Genomic DNA, 21,144 nt, shown 5'->3' with positions numbered 1-21,144 from the left:
GGCTTCAGGGGTACTGTCTCAGCTCAAGGCCCAAGTTCTTGCTGAGCCCTTGGCCCTCCATGGCCTGATACTTGACCCCTTGTGCTCTCATTTCCTCCCCACTGTGGTCCATGTTCCAGCTGCTTCAGCTTCCTTGCTGTGTTTGACACAGACCAAGCATATGTTACTTGGGCCCTTCCTTTGCCTGGAATGTTCTTCCTGTAGTTATCACCTAGCTCACTTTCACTTCATGGTAGCCCCAACCAACTATCACTCCTCAGGGAGAACTTGTACTACCCACTCACTTTCTACCTCCTTCCCTTCTTTTTTTCTCATAGGAATCATTATTTTCTGATATTATTATATCTATCTATTTAGTTGTCTACCAATTTGGCCAGAATATTAGCTCCAAAGGGTTTGGCTCACTTCTCAGTCTGTGGGGTCTTAAAGAGAGCTTGGCATGTAGGAGGCCCAACCAATATTGGTTGAACAGATTCTGTATTAAAGTGTTTGTATTTGTTAACACAGCACCAATGTTTTACTTGGATCATACTCTAGGGCCAGGTTGTCCACTGAGTTAAAATTGAAGGATCCAAATATCCTACATCACCAGAGCCTGTGCTTAGCATGTATGGCCAACATTAGTGTTGCTGCTAACAGTTCTGATTTTCAACCTTCTGGGCATGTGGTCAGATTACACTTCTTTCCTACAGATAGGTATGGCTATTGGATTAGGCTTGGCCAGTGAAATGTGAACAGAAGGGACATGTGTTACTTCCAGCTGGAAGCCTTTCAGAGCTAGTGTACAACTTTACAAGCTCCCTTCTCCCTGTTGTGGTGAATGGTGACACTCTAGATCATGGTGGCTTCATTAGCTTTGGTTCTGGAGGAAAGGTGGCATAGACAGGAGCACGTCCTGAGTTGGACATGGAGCATGAGGCAATGCTCTATTTATGTTTTTGTTGGGCCACTGAGATTTTAGGGCTGTTAGTTACATAGTTGATGGATACAAGTTACACATTTTATCTCATTTAAGTTTTCCATTGTCCATTGGAGGCAGTCATTATTATTCCTACTTAGCACTGTGGAAATTGAACTCACAAAAGTTAAGTAATTTCTCAAAAGTCACACAGCTACCAAATTGCAGAACTAAAATTCAAATCCAATTCTGGCTGATTCTGTGATCTGAGTTCTTAAACATAGGCTTGTCCAACCTCTCAGTGCGTTATTAAATATGTGATAATCCGTACATGCAAAAGTGTGCTTTTAAGAGCTTCAGTGGCCTCATTAAAAACTGGAGAACCATTGAGATCTTCTCAAAGCCAGGTGATAGAGAAGATCATCAGAAGTGTAAGTATCATGTTTCCTCTGTCAGTACATACAATGAATTAAATATTAAAACTCACTTGAAGGTAATTTGCATTAATGACTTTGAAAGGGGAAGAAATAGTTCTCACCTGGATAAGATTTTATTTTTTCACCTATCTCTGTTTAGGAATTTCAAAAACTCCACTGGCTCTATGTAAAAACAAAATAGGCTAAGAAAACTAACTGATACAAAAACCTATTTCAGAAATCTCAGCATATTCTCTCCCTATGTGTGAACTGAGAGGAAACCAGACTTTCTGAAAGTCATGGGATGGCATGGACCAGGGCAAAGTACAGCAGGAAAATGCCTCAGATTCAGGTGGCATCAGGCTTCATAGCCTGTAATGGTGATAAACCACCTTACGAACACAGTGCAGAGCTGGTGTGGATGGGGTGGCTGTAACTCCTACTTCTAAGTCCCTATGACTGATATCCCCTTTTCTTTTAAACAGATATGAGTTAGGCTTGTTGTCATGGCTGAGTTCTATTTCTCCAATGGTGTTCTGTATTTCTATTCAGATCAATTATGATTTGAATTCAATTTCCAAGTTAAGGGAGGAGGAATACTTGATACTCACTCCATACAGGACTATCCAGGCAAGTAGAGAATTCTTTAGACATGAAGAAAACTACTTTAACAAATTTGCAATGCTATAGTTATTCCATTTGCAGAAATAAATGTGCTGTAATGACTTTATTTTGGGATATCAGCTGTAATATGCACATAAATGAGGTCTAACTAAGGATTGCTGAATCCCTTCTTGTGGGGCCATGTGCTTAGGTCATGGTTGTGAACAAGTTGACGTGTGGATGATTTTCTATCTCAGAGCAGGATAGTACAAGGGGCAGGCAGGGTCTCCCAGAGAAGGGTCTGAATGTGGCCCTTTAAAAAGACTAGTCTGTCACAATGTAGTGAGTCTCATCTTCATTAACGCTGGGACATCCACAAACTGGACTTCTAGCTCTATTTCTTTTTCAGGTTGAACCTGAAAAATACAGGCTAGTCTTTCATCTATAGACTTGTGCCTCTTGATTGAAATCAGGCCTGTTAGGATTTGTTCTGCAGAGCGTGTCTCCGGGCTCATGAAAGTCCCTCTCGACTGATGGTCCTAAGACAATGTAAGGTGATCCAGAAAGCCTCTTGGGATTCCATGAGCACTAAACAAAAAAGTAGGGATTCTTCTTCTAACAAACCTCATTCTAAAGAAAGCCATCAGGACAAAAAGCAATTGTGGGCACTAATAAAAAGCCAAGAGAGAGAAAATCAATAATCCCTGTGTGTGGCTCTGAACCCCATTCTCTGTGGTCAGGAATCAGGTGCCTCTATCAAGTGTGAGCATATGTACGTGTGTGAATCCACACACTAATGCTGTAGGAGATGTTGAAATAAAGAAAAGATAGTGGCAGAGAGATTGATGAAGTTCTTGCCAAACTACGTGTGACTAAAAGAGTCTCTTTAAGTTGTGTTCTGGGAGGAGGTGGTGGCTTTACTTTGAAAGGGGTATATGGGCTGAGGCTGGGAAGGAGAGACAGTTCTAGTGCCTTGAGGTGACTCTAGAACTTCCATGGCCCAATGGCAAGTGTTGTGGGTTGACTGGTGTTTCTCCTCAAAATATGTCCAAATCCTAACTCCTAGTATTTTGAATGTGATATTATTTGGAAATGAGGTCTTCACAGATATAATCAGGTTAAAATATGATCATACTGGATTCATGTGGGCTCTAGTTTAGTGACTGGTGTCCTTATGAAAAGAGGGAAGGGCTCCTGTGGTTACAGAGGCAGAGATGGAAAGGGGCAGCTGCAAACTGAGAATGCCAGGGATTCCCAACAACCACCAGACACCAAGGAGAGGCATAGGAGGATTCTTCCTCAAAAGCTTCGGGGGGGAGTATGTCCCTGCCTATACCTTGACTTCAGACTCCTGGCATCCAGCACATATTTCTACTGCTATAAGGCACTTAATTTATGATTTTGGTATGGAAGTCGTAGGAAATTAGGACAGTAAACAAAAGGCAATCAGCTTCAGCCTCAGTGCAGTGGGTGACAGTGAGCAGAACTTGGACTACAGGTAGCAGTGAAGGCTCAGAGGGGCTGGAAAGTGAGGCAGTCTATTGATGGTGGCAGTGGGTGCATACTGTGAAGAGGTGCCTGATTATTCTCTCTCTGATTTCTCACTCAGTGAGACCAGGAGTTGGTTGGTTTGGCTGCTTGCAGGAGCAGTGAGCACTCAAGTAGTCAAGTAGGGTCAGATTTCTCAACCCTCGACTTCCATCACTTTTTGTGATAGATGCATTTTCCAAAGGTGAACATAACAATACCCCCCATCCCTCCTGCTCTTTGGAAACCTGCTACTCCCCCATCATATCCCCTCTTCTGAATCTGGGCAAATCTATAACTCTCTTGTAACTAATAGAATGTGGTTGATGTGGTATGATTTCAAGGTTAGATAATGAGAGGCAATGCCACTTAAATCTTGTGCACTGGACCAGAGACTCAGTCTGGAGCCTGGACCACCTTATAAGTAGCCCAGCTGCCCTATAGCTGCCATGTTGTAAGGAAGGTCAAACTAGCTCACATGGAGAGACCACATGGAGAAATCCCAGGGCTATATGAAGAGCATTTTCCTGCCACTCTCAGTTCCTTTCCCCTCAACCTACACTGTTCTAGCTTCAGCCACCATCTGGTCCTGAGCCAAAGCCATCCACCACATTTTCCCCAAATTCCTGTTGTGCACAAACTGTGAGGAATAATAATTGTTGTTTTAAGCCACTAAGTTTCAAGATGCCTTATTATGCAACAGTAGTAACTAGAACTTCTTTAAACCTTTGCCCAAAGGCTACTTCACCTCTAAAACCTCCTCTGATCCTAGATGTCATGACTTCATCCCATGAAACTCTCCTTTCCCACACAGCTACTAGGTGTTGGAGTTCTCAACATTTCCCTTCACTCAGAGCTCAGTTTTGCTGGTGCCAATCTCTATTTTCTTCAGTTTCCCTCAGAAGCCTCATACTTCCTGTCCTTTTATTATACAGAATTCATTGTGTCCTACCAGCTACCTCTATCCCTGAGTACCATACCCATCTCAGCTCTCTCAGTAACAAAGAGGCCTCCAGGTAACAGATCTCACCCTCCTTAAGGAGCAGCGTTTGAGCTCCAATAATGCTGACGAGGCTTCACTTTTGTTTTTAAAGATTTCATTTATTTATTCATAAAACAGAGACAGAGGGAGGCAGAGGTAGAGGCTGCCCTGAGGTTTTTAATATAATAAGAAAACATTATTTTAGTCAATCATGAACTCAAATGATAAGCTCATCTGTCTCACCCAATGGGGACTGTGTCTTACTCATCTTTTTATCCCTAGGTTAGTTCACACCTTGACAGAGAAAAGACTCTGGATGGATAGATGGATGGATGGTTGGATGCATACATGCATGCATGGGTAGATTGATGAATACAGAGAAATGCTTGAAAAATATAAAGTGGAATTTGCAAACTTGGGGCATACGTGGTGCCATTTCCAAACTCTGTGCCATGGAAGGCATGATTAATAGATCCCAGCACTCTTTCTGGGGATTGGAAAGGCTGCCTCACCCTGTTTTTAAACTATACATAGAAGGTAGCAATCAACGATGGTTTGTACTTGAGAAGACTAAAAGCACAAAGACTCTTTTTTGGAACTTCAATTTATTAAAAATATCATTAAAATAGAAGTCAAAACTCTGTATACAACTGCTTCCTGATTTTCTTCTAAGGTTTCAGCAAAGTTCATTAAACTAATATACATGTTCCTGTGCTTTCAATGTACATAGATTTCACATTAAGAAGAAAATGTTCTGACACTTTATGGCCTTTGCTGTTAGCTGCAGTGTGGTGAAGTCTTTAAGTAAAAAATTCATCTCAAAAGGGGACCAAATAATAAAGCAAAGTGTGGGATTCTGAAAGTCAATATGGTCAATAGTGCTGTGTTGTTTACAACCAATCACTTACCAGGATGGACAGGACCAACGGAGAAAGGAAATTACCCACCCGCCCACATAATTGCACCAATTGCTAGAATCGGTTAATAGGTCATAAAAAAAATCAATCCTAGAGAAGCATAAAGAGATACATAGAGTAGAACTTGGTTATTATTGGTCTTCATTCACAGCCACATTTGAGTACCTTACTCTTTATTAGCAGGATGACAGTTCTGACAAATTATCCTGTCACTTTCTGCTTTCGTGCCCTCTTTTTTATTGGGAGTGAGTTTTTTTCTCTTCTCTACTTTCTGTGTTTTGATTTTCATAGCACAGTGCCTGGATTCTGTGGCAAGGGAGGGGGTGTTATTAGGGGAAGAAAAGAAGCTTTTGTTGTGCCCCTGGCCAGTACCAGGAAGAGTGTCAAATTCCTTAGGCAACTTGTCTCATCTGATACACCTCCCACTTGGACCAAGTGGTAGCTATGATTGTGACCTTTACTCCATGGAAAAGGAAACTGATGTTTAGAGAAGCTAAGTCACTTGCTACACAACCAGCAAAGGGATTCATTCAAATGTAGGTCTGTCTGTCCGAGCCGAAAGTCTTACTTTTTCTATTGAATAAGTCCTTGATTTCTTATCAAAAAGGCCAGATGTGTGTTGAAATTCAGTACGGTACAGAATGGGGACATGATGCATATTCCATATATTACTTAATACTCCCTGTGGGGTCTAGAGCAGCACCCTGTAATCAAATCCATTAATATTTCAGCAGTGAAACATCAACATTGAAACTAAATAGGATAAATAAAAGTACGAATGGCCTTACTATTTGGTTGCCAAATGATTCTACACCTATTTTGTGAAATTTTTCATTTTCAGAGCTTTGGGATTTCATAATTTTGGCTAAGGAACTGTATCATGTGGGCTCCCAGGAGAGAGTTTGCACACATTTGTCCTCTCTCTCAGGGAACTCTGAAATGGAGCAAGCTGGAGTTAAAGAACAAAAACAAAACCAGAAACAGAAATCTGCTGTTGTTGGTCAATGGCCAAATTTATATACACTTGGCACTTAGGAAATGAAAATGGCTTTGAGAACAAACTGGTAGTAGAACCATAATAGCCCTTCACAGGCCTCTCAAATACAGAGAAGTGGGAATATCAGGAGTATCCCATGAACTAATAGGATCCAGGCCCATTGAACTGTAATTTTATTTTTTAAAGATATTTATTTGAGAGACAGAGAGAAAGCACAAGTGAGTAGGGAGGGGCAGAGGGAGATGGAGAAGCAGGCTCCCTGCTGAGCAGGTGAAGTGCTGAGGAGGGAGCCTGATATGGGGCTTGATCCCAGGAACCTGGGATCATGACCTGAGCCCAAGGCAGATGCTTAACGGACTGAGCCACCCAGGTGCCCCGAACTGTAATTCTAAACTGCAGCCCATGCACAGCAGCCATTTGGACTTCCCATGAAACTGAGACTCCACTTCTCTTTTCATCTCCCCTCCCCCTTTCAGATATCTCCTCTGAGGATTGATGGGAGTGTCAGAGAGCCACTGGTGTTTGTCCCAAGTAATTGGATTGACCCTTTGAAGAAAAGGTTAGTTTAGATAAAATGAAATTTTCAAGTGGAGGGACAGATTCTCATTCTGGAACATCTGTAGTTCACTTGGAGGATGGGTTTTCAGTCCTTGTTCTATTATTTCATGATTCTCTATCATACTAGCTACACTTATCAACATCTCGCCCACCCCATCTCTTTTGTTCATGTCATTTGACCACCTTCCCTGCTATCCTATAGTCACAGCTCATTGGGTCAAGCTGGACCTCATTTTTCTTTCTTGGATTTTGAACATAAGACGTAGAAACTGAAACCACCTAAATCAGGTGGTTAAGGACTCTGGGTTTGTAATGTCACATCGGGTTAGGCCAGAGTCATGCCCTTGCCTTCTCTTCACCTTAGCAGGCTGTAAAGGAACAAAAATCAAGAGGATGATCCTCACAGAAGAGATTTTAATGAAGTGTATTCCAGAAAAAAGTGGAGAGAGACAGAAAGAAAGGGGAAGGGGGCAAAAGAGAGAGAGAAAGAAAAAAAAAGAGTATTGAGGCTTGGTTAGCACTTGGTTTATTGACACCAAGTCTGGGTTCTCCAGAGAAAAGAATCAATAGGAGATCGATCTATCATGTATGTATGTATGTATATATGTATCTATCTATCTATCTATCTATCTATCTATCTATCTATCTATCATCATCTATCTTTACTAAGGCATTGGCTCATATGATGATGGAGGCTGGGAATTCCACAATCTGCAGCCAGTAAGCTGGAGATCCCATGGTATAATTCTAGTTTAAGTCCAAAGGCCTGAGAATCAAGAGAACTGATGGTGTAAGTTACAGTCTGAGTCTAAGTCCATAGGCAGGAGAAGATGGATGTTTTGACTCAAGATAGCCAGGCAGAAACTTCTCTTAATTAGCCTTTTTTCTACACAGGCCTTCAATAGAGGCCCACCCACACTGGGGAGGACAGCCTGCTTTATTTAGCCTACCAATTCAAATAATAATCTCATCCAGAACCACCCACCCCCAGACACACCCAGAAATAATGTTTATAGCCAAATATCTGGGCACTCCATGGCCTGGTGAAGTTGACACATAAAATTAACTATCACAATCCTTATAATAAATCTTTCAAAGCAGGATGTACCAAGTTTATCTAAACAATCCAGAGACCAGTGATTGATGGGAGTCAGATGCCGAGAGCTCTTGGAAACATTTTATCATAGTCTTTGTACATCTTTCCTGAAGGAACTGTGGGAGAACTTATTGGATCCCACTTTCCTCAACAATGTTCCCTTCCATACTACTGTCCCTCCTCCTGGAGGAAGATCAACAATGGAGTGGGTCTCCTTACCTTTCATACATTTTTTATTTATTTATTTATTTATTTATTTATTTATTTATTTATTTATTTATTTATTTTACCTTTCATACATTTTAAAGTGAGGTTGGGGCACCTGGGTGGCTCAGTCAGTTAAGCATCTGCTTTTGGCTTAGGTCATGATCCTGGGGTCCTGAGATCGAGCCCCAGGTTGGGCTCCCTGCTCTTTCTCAACAGAAAGTCTGCTTCTCTCTCTTCCTCTGACTCTCCCTCTCTACTCATGCTCTTGTTCACACTCTCTCTCTCTTTCTCAAATGAATAAATAAAAAAACTCTCTTAAAAAAATCAATTGAACACCAATAAAAAATAAATTTATTATAAAAAAATCAATAAACTGAGATTAGATCAGATCAATGTTTCCCAAAGTATGGTATGTGTACTACTGGAGGTATACAAGATAATTTTAAAAAGTACAAGAGCAAAAAAATAAAATTAAATTAAAAAAATTAAAAAGTACAAGAGCAAACACTTATTTCACCCTTTGAGTATTTTCATTTTGTATTAGACAAACCTGTAATTTATATGTTACATTGGTCAGGGTAGGTTAGGCCATGCTGTGTAACAAATAGGATAATATACAATAAAGGATTAACTCAGCAGGTCTGGGTAGTTCAAACTCTACATTCCAAAGAAAGTTTTGCTTCTTTCCCAGCTCCTGGTTGATAACCTCTAAGCCCTTGGAACAACCTGTTTGTTAAGAGTGTTTTTGTTTACCTGAGGCCTGTGCCACATCAGGTAGTTTATGTTCACAGTGTGATCTCAGGCCACAGACTATTAGCTTGACCTCTGGAGGAGATGGAACTAAGGTCAGCCACATGGGAGATCAGCTATGCCTGTGTAATGAGATCCCTGGACACCAAGGCTTGGGTGAATTTCCTTGGTTGGTAGTACTTCATGCATGTTGTCACTATCGGTGATGGGAGAATGCTGGTCACAGGACTCAACTGGGAAGGGACAACTGGATTCTTGTGCCTGATCTCTCCTGGACTCTGCCCTGTGTGCCTTATCCTTTTCTGATTTGATTCTTTATCTTTTCATTATAATGGACCATAACTATGAATATGACAGCTTTCTAAGTTCTGTAAGTCCTTCTATTGAATCATTGAATCCAGGGTGGTTTTGGGGACCCCAAATGCAACTAAAAAATTCTTAGCAGCTTAGTACAATAACCTTTTTTTTTTTTTTTCTGTTCATGTAAAGTCTGGTGCAGAGCTGGATTCTCTTCTGGCCAACACTCCTATTAGCAATTAGGGTGCCAAATGCTGCCATTTCAGAATCCTTTGTTTCCAGTTACACAGGTGGCAGAATGAGAGCAAAGGAGAACATGTGGGATGTTTTAGGGACCAGTTTTGTAAGTGTTTCACTTCTGCCCAGATTGCATTGGTCAGAATCCAGTCACATGGGGCCAACCTAAGGCAGGGAGGTTGGGAAAGGCAGTCTTCCTGTGTCACTAAGGAGAGAAAATTAAATTGATGAGCATTTAACTAGTCATCATCACATACATCAAGTCCTTGACTCTATGGGATATTAATACTTAAGGCAAAATCAATTTTACATAAGTATAAAAAGTGTGTTGTTTTATAGAAAGATACTTAAAAAAAGTGTAGATAATTCACAATATGACAAAAATACTGAAGTGGCAGGTGAATTATTGAAGTTTGGGTAATACTGGACAAGATAATGGCCATGGAGACATTTTGGTTACAATGTGCTTCTATGATAATACCACCTGATGGACACTATAGTGTTCTACAAGGTTCCTGGGTCTGGTAGTTAATAATTTTAGGAGTTTAAAATTTTTAGTCATTCTCTTGAAATCTAGGATAGGAAAAAATAATGGAAGGAAAACTTCATTTTTAAGTATTCTGCTATGTCAAAATGGAAAGAACAATTAATTTTCATTCAAAATTTCTTTCTTATACGTGATACAAGAAAAACTCTTTTCTAGCCTAAGTATATTATTTTTTTTAAAGGAAGTTCCATCCTGGCTCCATGTAGAATATTCCCTTTTAAACATCTGGCTTACTCTTGGTCTATGATTTAAATGGCTTAGTGAACATTTTCTTGTCAAAAATAAAGCAGGATGTTTGAAAGCTCAGGGAAAACTTTTGACAGCTGACAAATCTTCTGAATGCGGTGAACTTATCAAAAGCATCTTTCTAGGTAAACTTTGATTCACCTTGTAAAGCTAAAATAGAACAAAGACAGACCACACAATAAATAAAATGATATTAACAGAAAATGTGTATTAGAAGTTTGGTATTCTATATGGCCCACAATTACTTTGCCTGGCAATAATTTTTGGTAAGATAACAAAATAACTTAAGTATATCCAGTTATATAAAGGTCCGTCCCATAGGAGCCTGATCTGGAATTTCAGAATTCATGGAATTCAAGGGGAAATTTGTTTATCTCTCTGCCTTTGCCAGGGCTGCTTGAAAACAGCCTGTCAGGAGCTGATTGACCAACAGTGAGTCGTTTTTGCTCAGCAGAACCTCTTATCAGTCAATGTCTAGGTATATGACACAACTTTGGAGGTGGATGAGTAAGTTTTAGCCAATGTTGTAGTGACTTACATTTGATTTTTGGTTAGGTCTGTTACTTTGATACAAAATGGCAGCCTTAATTAAAAGTGTTCCAGTCATTGAATGTGTTGCACTATTAAAGAGCTTGTAGTGAATTTGTGAGAGGGAGAATGGGGAAACCTGATTGCTTTGAGTGGTGGCCTTGGTTCACACTGAAATTAATCCATCTTGTCTTTAGAAATCCTGAAAAAAAAAGACTTCAAAAACTCATATCAACTGTACATGGTATATGAAGGTACCAGTGAGATGACCACCAATAACCTATAAATAATGTGGATTAATTAAATAGAAATAAATTAGACTAATTAAATAAAATTAAGTGGGAGGAGTTGGCCCATGGGAGTCTAGAAATAAGATTGCAGAATTAAGTAGAAATAAATTAGACTACTCAAGTAAAATTAAATGGGAAATATCAGCCCATGGGAACAGCTGCTTGACTTGTAATTTAACCAGTGACATTAATATAGTACAAGAAAGAACATATTTATTATAGCATAAAAAGTGGATTTAAGAGAATAAAAATCTGCCAATACATGTGTATTATGGTTTGGTGTAGAATATCTATTTGGGAGACATAGTGAAATCATAGCAAGGTACTTTCTTATAAACAGTTATTATCTTGTTCACATAAAATATCCCTTACTACTGTCTACTTACATATATACTCATATCTGACCTTCTAATCACTAACCTGACTTCTTAGGATACTGGAAATAACAAGACCCATTCCAACTAAATCATTACAGGATCTGGAGTAGCTCACATACTGTCTGGGAGGGCCAGAGGGAGTGCTCTGCAGCCTGAAGCAGATCTCATGATGGGATTGCTCCAGAGACAATCCCACTATTGTCACCATGGTTAGAGATATGGGAGAGTGCACAATTAATACTGGAAAGCAAATACTCAGTCATTGGGCACCATTGCTTTAAAAGCACCCTCAATGCCATCCTCTTAAAAAAAAAAAATCAGATTCTGTGCAGTGTTAGGTCAAAAATCTCATGTCTGATTAGAAAAGTCTAGGTTCCATGGATTTTCCTTAGCTTCAAGGGTATCTGGGAAAGCATGCTCTTGGACCCTACCTTGAGAGATGCCACTCTTGAAGAGAAAAGTCTCCAAATATGGAAAGGGTAGCAAAGATCCAACACAAGGAAAAACCCCTACAGATGAGTTGGCCTTGTGGTCATGGGAATCCCGTGTTCCCCACTGTAATGAATACACTGACCCTTCTGTATTATTCATTGGTTTCAATACTGAAGCATCTTCAATACTTCCTCTGGGAGTAGTGGAAAAACCCACTTTCTAGACCTGTAAGGCTGTCAAATAAACTTGAGACATAGTAAATTCTTCAATCTAATGCCATGCTAAATGAGACACTTCACTGCCAGTCAACCAGTCAGCTTTCCCTTGGCAACATCCTCTTGTTTCAAATTTCAACAAAGACGTTATAGATTGCATATAAACCAATCCCAAGGCCAAATGGCCTGACATATGAAAAGAAGAGCATGGGAATAGCTTCAACAACAAGTGCTCTTTTGATGAACATGAGTCTCTTCTTTCAATGTGCTAAAGTTGAGAATCAGGGACCCTGGTGGCTGGATTGATGGGTGGGTGAGGGCCCATATACAGGGAGATATGGGTAGAAGTGGTCTGCTCTGGGTGCAAGCAATATCTGTTGAGAATTTTAAAACAATAAAAGCAATGAAAAGGTGGTTTGCTTTTTGTTATCACCATGGTTGGGCAGTTCTAAACCATGTCAGTGATAAAATACTTCTAACCAAAAACACCTTTTTGCTTGTCTATATTCTAAATGATTATTAAAATTACTTTTGAGATTTAAAAATACATAATAATACATACGTTAGTTTCAAATTAGAATGGTTTTGTTTCTTACTCTTTAGTAAGGACTATATTCTCCATGGAAGTTAATTTGGAGACTCCTTCTGTTATTTAGTGGATCTCCAATGTGCATGGACTCAGTTACATGTTTGTTTTGAGAGTAAATGTGTAATGGTCTGGAATTGTTCAAGCTGGCTTTGGGCATTGTATGTGTCTCCAACTCCTGTGATACTGCATAGTCTGTGTTTAAATAGCAGATTTAAAATAAACAATGATAGCTTAGTGAATTAAAGATGAAAACTCAAAGCCCAAATTATTTTAATTGTTACCCCATGAGACCCCTTGGAGATTTGGGGCTTGAAATTTAAAACAGTAACTCCAAAACATAACACTTTTGCGCAGTAAATGCAAATATTAGTTCTCAAATGAAATATTTTACTGAATTTTGAATAACATGCTTAAAATAGAACTTTCTTCTTTTTCAGTTAATTGTTTAACACCTAAAGATAACAAATACATCAAAAAATAATGGTCATTACTCATACAACATGAGTATAACTGACACTAATTTTATACTATGGACAAGGAAGTGTTAAAAAATGATATCCTGCAAGCATCAAATATACTGGGTCCTCTCTGAGGTGTACGTCAGATTCCTGAGAGTTGGAGGAATAATGCTCGTGGTTAATACTATTTTCACTGGGAGAGAGTAAGATGTGTTCAACATTGGTCCCGTGGCACTCTTGCCAACATTAGTGCAAATATTATGCCTAAAACAAATAAAATGCACAAACAATAACAACAAATCATAGCTTCTGGTTAACGCAAAGAATTAAATGTAAAATTGATGATAGTAGCTAGCAAAATATTGGCTGGAAGAAGTTACTTATTTACTTGGATTCTGGTTTGTAACTATCATCCCTAGGTTTGCACTTTAATGCAGAGTTCCCTTTCCTGGGTGCCACCTCTCGCCCAGGCCCAGTATGACACACATGCAGGCCTCAAAAGGTAGGTCTTGGGGTCTTTCTATTTAGTAAATGAAGAAACTCAGGAGCAGAGAGACTAAACAATCTGTCTGAAGGGTTAGCATGTAGAAAAGTTTGGGAAGGAAGCCTGTCTTTCTGGTTTCAAAGCAGGCTTTTTCCTCCCTCCATTGTGCTATCTTGAAAGGACAGAAACACATCCCAGATTGTCCAATGATCATTTATAGAGCTTGCTGAAATCCTATTGTGTCTATGATTCTTTTCCACCATGCTTTGTTTGGAGGCGAAGGCTGCTTTGAGCAGTGGCCACAGAGTGAGGTTAAGCAGAACAACATCCTGAGCTCTGTCCCTCCTCTAGGCCTGGGCTGGGTGCTGTCTCTGCTATCAATGGGTCTACCCCATGCCAGCTTCAGGGATGTGGAAACAAGGCTCAAGAGGAAGAGGCATTACCTTAAAGTTTTGACCACAGATCAGCTGCTCTTAACTGGTACACTTCCCAGACCCTTGGGTGCTTCTCCCTGCCAAGTGCTTCTCTTCCTATCTTCACTGAAAGGTTGCTTTCAGGTTTCTAGTTTGGAGCTTTCCTATTCTCATTCCCAGGGCCAGGCAGCTGTCAGAGCCTCACCTTCTGCTGAGCACTGAGATGTCAGATGTAGTGACTTTCAGAGAGGGAAGGGAAAAAGTAGGAGGCTGGAATGGAGGGAAGGAGGTTGTCTCCTTCTACCTCCTCTCCACTTTCTCTCTCAATCTGATGAAGGACCAAAGGGCTTCTGCTGGCTGCCATTTAAATAATCAGAGGGAAAATGAGTGGGAAAAATTAGAGAAGGAGACAAACTATGAGATGCTCCTACCTCTGGGAAACGTACAAAGGGTTGCTGGAAGGGAGGTGGGCGGAGGGTTGGGATAATTGGGTGACAGGCACTGAGGAGGGCACTTGATGGGATGAGCACTGGGTGTTATACTATATGTTGGCAAATTGAACTATAATAAAATAATAATTTTTAATATTCTCATTCTCTCATTTCATTTTTTAGGTAGGCAGCACATTCACTTGGCTCAAATATCAGAAGATATAAAAAAAAACAAAGCATCCAAGGAAGAATCTCCCTTCTACCCTGTCTCGCCCACACCCCTGCACCCACTAGCCCTGTGTCCCACTCCTGATAGACACTGTTGTGGTTACCTGTTATACTTCCAGTTTGGGTATCCACGAAAATACAAGCAAATGCAATGCATATTGATGCCCAGCTTTTTTACAAAAACATGGTGGCATTCTCTACTGCACTTTTAACTTAATCCTGCACTTTTAATGTAATGAGATTTTCCATGGGGGGTTGGGAGGGAGGGGAGATGAAGACTATCTGACAGTTGTCCAGGGGATTTGCACAATTACTCAATGAATTTATAGAATGGTGAATCTGGGGAATGTTCACTGGTTCAGACTAGTAAGATTGTGCTGGACTTCTCTCCTTCTTGTTTTTTAAGTTCTCTTCCTTCCTTCCTTCCTTCCTTCCTTCTTTCCTTCCTTCCTTCCTTCCTTCCTTCCTTCCTTCCTTCCTTCCTTCCTTCCTTCCTTCCTTCCTTCCTTCCTTCTTTCCTTCCTCTTTCCCTCCTTCTCTCCCTCCTACCTTCTTTTTCATTATTTCACAGTTGGTAAATTCGCTAGATATTTGCTACTATCTTGATCTGTTCAGATATTTTTGATCTTTGTTGCTGAGCCATAAGGTTCTCACTGAACAACTACCAAAAATGTGGTCTTATTGTACAATACTCCTATGCCAAACAGCGACAGGTCTCTGCTGGCAGATGTCTTTCCTCAAAATGTGCAGATATGCCCTTGTCAACTTTAGTGAGAAATTCAAAGTCAAGTTCGCTTCTTGGAAAGAATCTGCCTATCAAGTGTAATTGTGCTTGGGTAAATACTCAGCAAATAAACTATTTCTACTTCACTAATCCTGGGAATGCAAACTTCTGTGATGCCAGTTCACAGGGACCCTTTGAACTGCTCTTGTCAAAACACCATGTGGGGATTCTCCTACCAGGCCATCATTACCGACATTGCCAATTCTTAGTCAATATTTTAATAAACATGTTGAGTGGAAATCAACTGGTTAGCTTGTGGAGCTAAACAAATTTAGGAACTTGATTGATGTAGTAAGGCAAAGATAGGATGCAAACCCCCTCCCTACTTCCTCTAGACAGGGTAATTCTTTTTCCTCTGCCCTATGGACTGATTTCACCTGATCCAAACGTGTCAGCCATCCAACTCTGGTGAGTGTTGGCGATAAATCTGCTCTTAGTCCATCCAGCCATTTGCAAATACTGTGGCAATAATCTGACCAAATTTCTCAGAGGAGATAAATTTTACATGGTGGTTCTTTGAGTCTCACTTCTGTGGGTAGGGCCTCCAGTAGAACATCTGTAGACTTTCAGGCATTTTCAGATTATTATGGCTAAAAGTGAAGTGTGGGTGTGTGGGTCTCTTCCCTACCTATGGCAGCTCATATGTCCCTGAGTGATTTCCATTTTGGGATGGTTATGAGTGGAAAATGTTGGGAGGCCTTTGGCTTTTAGAAGCATATTTTTAAAAAAGGTTTTAATTTATTTACTCATGAGAGACACACACAGAGAGGCAGAGACATAGGCAGATGGAGAAGCAGGCTCCCTCTGGGGAGCCTGATGTGGAACTTGATCCCAGGGCCACAGGATCATGACCTGAGCCAAAGGCAGACGCTCAACCACTGAGCCACCCAGGTGGTGCCCCAGCTTTCAGTGTATTATTCAAGTTATACCACATTTAATTTGAAAAAAATTAATTTTTCCACAAATGCATTATTTTGAAAAGTAACTTGATGTAGTAGGCTTCCACAGGAAGTGGTCTCCCTTGCATAGGACTATATCCTGTGGTGTTGCTAGGAAGAGAGGGGGGCTGTAGTTAGTAGCACAGTTGGTGATGGTGAGACAAATGGTTCACCCTGAGGATTTCCTCTCTGCAATCCCCTTAGAGAGATGTGGGCCAGCCCTATAACTTACCAGGAGTGATCCATCATGGTGTGGATGGGTTTCAGGCTACAACATGGTCTAGACAGAGAGAAGGAAGGCCAATGAGAGGGAAGCAGATATTCTCCTGGATAAAGGCAGAAAAACAGATGTTAATGATTAGCTTTACTGTGGGTTCTGTGTCCCTGGGTGCATGTGAGAAGTCCATGTAGAGTTTTTGAGGCCTCTCTGGTTTTGCCCCAGAGGGAAGGAAAAAGGCCTTTTTCTGGTGAGGTCAGGCTGTAGGTCAGGGTGAAGAGTGGAGGGGAATCTGTCTTCTTTCTCCGAGGAGTGAATCTTGGATTTTAGACCCCCAGAAGTTTTGCCCACAATTTTTCTTTCTTCTAGCCCCACACCGGGGTTGGAAGGCCCCAGGTAGAGCACAGGGCTGTCAGCTCAGGGCCTTCCTCTTTAAAGCGAATAACTTACCTTTTTTTTTTCTCGAGCCATCCATGTTTCAGTCTTTCCCCGCTTCCTGGAATCCTTCCCCCACCACCAGTAGAAAAGGATTTGAATGCTGGCTGCTCCACTTCCTAAGAGTAGACCTTGGGCAGTTTCAGGGCTTTTGTCTGTAAAATGGGAGAAAGATAACCACCTTGCAGACTCATCATGGAGGTTGAATGGAATAATGTACCTACATCCCATAGCACAAAGGAGACACGTGATAAGGCTAGTTTCTTTTTCCTTCCCCCCCCCTTTTTTTTTTTAACTCACCCCTGCCCCCTTGTGCTACCACATTTTTATTGGCCTTCCCTGTAAATGGGACTTTACACATGGAGCAGAGTCTAGCTTTCTGTCTTTAGAATTAGAAACAGCACTGCTATCTTCCTCTGACAGCTGTGACCCCTCCTATGCGATTTACACAAGTTGTGGTGTAACTGGAGTGAGTATTATGGTTTAGCACATATATTAAAAAGCATCTACTATAGAAACAAGTATTGGCAAGGATATGGAGAAAAAGGAACCCTCATGTACTGTTGGTGGGAACGTACACTCATGTAGCCACTGTGGAAAATCATATGAAAGTTCTTCAAAACATCAAAAATAGAACTACCTTAAGATCCAGTAATTGCATTCCTGGGTATTTACCCAAAGAATAAGAGAACACTTATTCAAAAAGATATATGCACCCCTGTGTTTTATTGTAACATTATTTACAATAAGAAGCTGCCTAAAGGTCCATTGATAGAGGAATGGATAAAGATGTGATACACACACACACACACACACACACTAGAATATTGCTCAGTCATTAAAAGAATGAACTCCTGGGATCCCTGGGTGGCGCAGCGGTTTGGCGCCTGCCTTTGGCCCGGGGCGCGATCCTGGAGACCCGGGATCGAATCCCACGTCGGGCTCCCTGCATGGAGCCTGCTTCTCCCTCTGCCTGTGTCTCTGCCTCTCTGTCTCTCTCTGTGTGACTATCATGAATAAATAAATAAAATCTTTAAAAAAAGAAAAAAAAAAGAATGAACTCCTGTGATTTACAACATAGATGGAGCTACAGTGTACTATATACTAAACGAAATAAGTCAGTTAGAGAAAGACCAGTACCATATGATTTCATTTATAGGTGGAATTTAAGAAACAATACAAATGAACAGAGGAAAAAAATAGAAAAACTAAAAAACAGACTCTTACCTGTAGAGAACAAAAAGATGCTCACCAGAGGGGATATAGGTAGGGGATGGGTGAAATAGGTAAAGAGGATGAAGAATATACTTACACAATGAGCACTGAGTATTGTAGAGAATTGTTGAATTACTATATTGTACACCAGAACCTATTATAAAACTGTTAACTATACTGGAATTAAAAAAAGTTTTCCTATAGACATTTTGCTTTACACAGCCCATTTGTCTCCAGGCAATATAAAGGAGGCTTGGGTTGTGAACACAGATAGGGATATACTGTCAAGCACCTTTGCTGACTTACTTGAATAGGTAAAGACATTCACTGTCCTTTGTGGCTACAAAATGGTAAAAAGCACAGGCCATACAGCCAGCCATGGCTTAGGATGCAGGGATGGGGGCTGCATTGATCTGATGGCCTTCCTGTCGTCTCTCTCCAGCCTGGCCTTAGTGCTTGAGATCTACAGCTTCCACTTGAAGGGATTTGTGATGGAGACAGACATGTGGATGCTTTTACAAAATCAGGTTTGTAGGCATAGCCTAAAGCATGCATTCTGAATGGGGGGGATATCACTCCCAACAGCATGCAAAATGTTTCTCGGGGAACAAAACATTATATTTCTATGTATAAAACCCAGGTATGCATATAGTATATAAACTGACATGCAGTAAGCTGTGATATTAAAATTACATGAGGAATATTTAGAGGAAAAATTTTGAAAAACTCTCCTTAGGGGTGAAATAATGAAGAAAAAAGTTTGAGAAACCCTGATCTAAGGCAGTGATTCTCAACTTTGCACACTAGAATGATCACAGAGGTTTAAAAAATCTCAATGCCTGGGCTGCACCCAGACCAACCAGAAAGGAGTCTTTAGGGTTGGTCTCAAGCATTAGTATCTTTATTTATTTGTTTTTAAACATTTTATTTATTTATTTATTTATTTATTTATTTATTTATTTATTTATTTATTTATTTATGACAGAGATAGCGGGAGAAGCAGGGAGCCTGATGCAGGACTCAATCCCAGGACTCTGGGATCAGGACCTGAGCCGAAGGCTTACTCAACTGAGCCACCCAGCCACCCAACATTAGTATCTTTCTTTTTTTTTTTTTAAGATTTTATTTATTTATCATGAGAGACATACAGAGAGAGGCAGAGACACAGGCAAAGGGAGAAGAAGCAGGCTCTATGCAAGGAGCCCGATGCGGGACTTGATCCCAGGACTCTGGGAACATGCCCTGAGACAAAGGCAAATGCTCAACCACGGAGCCACCCAGGCATGCCCCAGCATTAGTATCTTTAAAACACTCTACATAATTCCAATGTGCAACCAAGTATGATATGCCCTGCTGTGGGTCCCTGGTACTTAGTGTGGTCTACACAGCAGCAACATCAATGTCACTGGGAGCTTGTTGGAAATGCATATTATCAGGCCTTCAGGTGATTCTTGAGCTAATTAAAGTTTGAGAAGCACTTGGATAAATATTTATCGTTAATAAAACCTCAGAGCACATCAGTGCAGCTGCATTAATGCAATGTCAGCATGTTTCCAGCTCTGTTTCAAGACCTCATTGCTGGCCTTTGGAATGAGAGGCCTTGGTATAAGGGGGATGGCCCAAGGTTGAATTTGTGCTCTGACATGATGGGAAGCCGGGCGATCCCTCAGAAGCTGAGCAGACAGCTCGTTTATAGGAAGGGGACCAATGTGCTCAAAAGGTTCAAGTCCAGTCAGCTGGAACGAAGTGAGATGGAATCTCACCATTATGCAAGGAGTTGGCAGTTCTTGGGCAAGAGGTTGATCATGGAAAGTGGTATTTGGAGCCAGCTTAATTTGGCAAGTCTGTGGGTTGAATGAGAGCAGAAAGATTGGGAAGTTGGTAAAACTTCTGGGATCTTGTTCAGGTGTCTTGGTGAGATCTGCCATTCATGCATTTGATCCTTTATTTATTCACTCCCTCAGCAAATGTTTATTGAGTGGTCACCATTTGGATTTGACTTGGCACAGTTGTTATGGGGGAAAAAAGAAGAAACATGACAGACCTTGAAGGGAGACTTTTGGAAGTAAGATTCAGATCCCAAAAATATAATCAGTTATCTCTCATCAACTTAAAAACACTGGCTTATTTATTGAAATCTACAGACACAAAAATATTTTTAAAAGACTGCAGAATAGTTTCATAAAGTGGATGACTTACAATATAAGTAAAGACTTTAATATCATCCATGTTAATTTAAACAAACAAACAAAAAGATTTCTGGAGTATTTTCACTTCCTGTTTTAGATGGGCACAGGTTTGGATTTGGATCTTCCAATTTTTCTTTGCTTATTGCCACAAACTCTTTTGATGCATTGTGAAACATTCTTAGAGGAACATAGCTCTGATGATTCTATCACTATTCAGGTTGATTCAGGTTGTAAGCTGATGTATTACTGCACCAAAATGTCTGCTTCTTGGGGTTTCTACATCTACTTGACTACTGCAGGGATAATAATTATTCTTGATTGTAGTTTCATAATTTAACCAATTTAAGGTTACCAGAATAAAGCATTTGAAGCTATTATATGGCTAATGGTTTAGACATTTTCATATCTCTGTCTTTTGGGTGATAAATGTATAATGTGCTTAACTCTTCCACCAACATTAACTTCTCACATTTAAAATGTTGAATTAAACAATTTAGTGTCCTTGACAGTGTAATAGATTTTGTTTAATAGGCAATGCCTAAAGCTGGACCTAATTCACCTCATTTTAGTTAATGTAATTTTTCCCACAAGGGGTGTTCGATGTAAATCTATCAGACATGTATGGATCTGTGTGACCTCGTAA

At 40.4% G+C, this 21,144-nt stretch overlaps 1 long non-coding RNA gene across 2 annotated transcripts in view; it reads left to right on the top strand.

Moving 5' to 3' along the window:
- Positions 1-15,553, top strand: part of LOC111090725 — a 28,282-nt gene extending 12,729 nt beyond the window's left edge. The window contains exons 3-6 of one of the 2 annotated variants that reach the window (XR_005353154.1): positions 6,817-6,899; positions 13,587-13,669; positions 14,003-14,131; positions 14,679-15,553. This is a non-coding gene — a long non-coding RNA (uncharacterized LOC111090725). The remainder of the gene's footprint in view (positions 1-6,816; positions 6,900-13,586; positions 13,670-14,002; positions 14,132-14,678) is intronic. The other variant, XR_005353153.1, reaches the window with a different exon arrangement.
- The last annotated feature ends 5,591 nt before the right edge of the window (positions 15,554-21,144 follow it).

Source organism: Canis lupus, chromosome 1, assembly GCF_011100685.1.
Source record: "Canis lupus familiaris isolate Mischka breed German Shepherd chromosome 1, alternate assembly UU_Cfam_GSD_1.0, whole genome shotgun sequence".
NCBI classification, from domain to species: Eukaryota; Metazoa; Chordata; class Mammalia; order Carnivora; family Canidae; genus Canis; species Canis lupus.
Note: the sequence above shows the minus strand (reverse complement) of the source record. Positions and strands in the feature narration are given on the sequence as shown.